The sequence below is a fragment of the Dipodomys merriami genome, unplaced genomic scaffold (genome assembly GCF_024711535.1).
Source record: "Dipodomys merriami isolate MVZ:Mamm:240054 unplaced genomic scaffold, mDipMer1.0.p SCAF_6, whole genome shotgun sequence".
Lineage (NCBI taxonomy): Eukaryota > Metazoa > Chordata > Mammalia > Rodentia > Heteromyidae > Dipodomys > Dipodomys merriami.
In genome coordinates, this window is record NW_027206179.1 from 4,547,087 (window position 1) to 4,548,506 (window position 1,420).

At 44.5% G+C, this 1,420-nt stretch overlaps 1 pseudogene; it reads left to right on the plus strand.

Annotated features, from left to right (window-relative positions):
• The first annotated feature begins 375 nt into the window (after positions 1-375).
• LOC138813683 (olfactory receptor 7G2-like) lies at positions 376-1,207 on the plus strand (annotated as a pseudogene).
• Positions 1,208-1,420: the final 213 nt, after the last annotated feature.

The window sequence follows — 1,420 nt, forward strand, 5'->3', positions numbered from 1 at the left end:
ACATATTATATTATACATGACTATAACATATACTATATATGACATATACTATATATTTTCTCTGTCAGTACTAGGGCTTGAACTCAAGGCCTTGGTGCTGTCTCTTGGCCTTGTCTCTGAAGTGTGGTGCTCTATAACTTCAGTCACAGCTCTAGTTCTAGTTTTTGCATAGTTAATTGAAGATGAGAAATTTCCTTCCTGATCTGATCCTCAGATCTGAACCTCCTGCATAACCAGGATTACAGGTATGTGAACCACGAGCACTAGATGAGAACATGGATTTCTAACATGCTACCAAATGATGCTGTAAGTCACCAGTCCACACGTTTTTTTTAAAATTTCTCTTCATTTTTCCCCTTTAGATTCGTCAACAATATGGAAGCCAGAAACAAAACCAGTGTTTCACATTTCTTCCTCCTGGAACTGACAGAGGATCCCACCCTCTCCTCTTTGGACTCTCTCTTTTTTCAGTTGTGGGGCTTGAGGTCAGGGGCTGGGTGCTGTCTCTGAGCCCCTTGTACTCAAGGCTAGTGTTCTACCATTTGAGCCACAGCACCACATCTGGGTTTTGAGTGTTCATTGGAGATAAGAGTTTCACCAGAATTTTTCTGCCTGGGCTGGCTTTCAACCACGATCCTCAGATCTCAGCCTGCTGAGTAGCTAGGATCACAAGCATGAGCTATCGGTGCCTAGCTTTGGATTCTTCTAACCATTTACTTGGTCACTATCCTGGGAAACCTGCTCATCATCCTGGTCATCAGCTGTGACCCCCCACCTCTGCAACCCCCTGTACACTACTTCCTCTCCAACCTGTCTTTTACTGACATCTGTTTAAGCACCACCACCATCCCTAGGTTGCTGGTGAACATCCATACACAGGACCAGCGCATCACTTTACACTGGCTGCCTCCCTCAGGTTTGCTTTAATTTGAATTTTGCATTCTTGGAAAATGTCCTTCTGGTTGTAATGGGCTATGATTGCCACGTGGCCATTTGTCACCTTCAGAGCTACGTGGTCATCATGAACCCCTACCTGTGTGAGATGCTAATTCTCTCATCCCTAATCTTTAACACTGGGAACTCCTCTGGGTCTGATGCTACTGAGCCTGTCCTTCTGCACAGATCTAGGGACCTCCCCCCATTCTTCTATGAATCAGCTCAGTTCATCAAGATTGTCCTTTCTGATACCTTTATCATAACTTCCTGACATAAGTTTGGATTTTCAGATTTGTTGGCATTCTGGCTCTGGAATTCCTTTGCTCTTATACTCAGATTGTCTCTTCCATTCCATGAGGGGCAGGTATAAAACTGTCTCCACCTGTGGGTCTCACCTATCTGTTTTGTCCTTCCTCCATGGGTAGGTTTGAAGGCATACAATGGGTCTACTACTGATTCACCCAGGAAGACTTCTGTGGCTTTA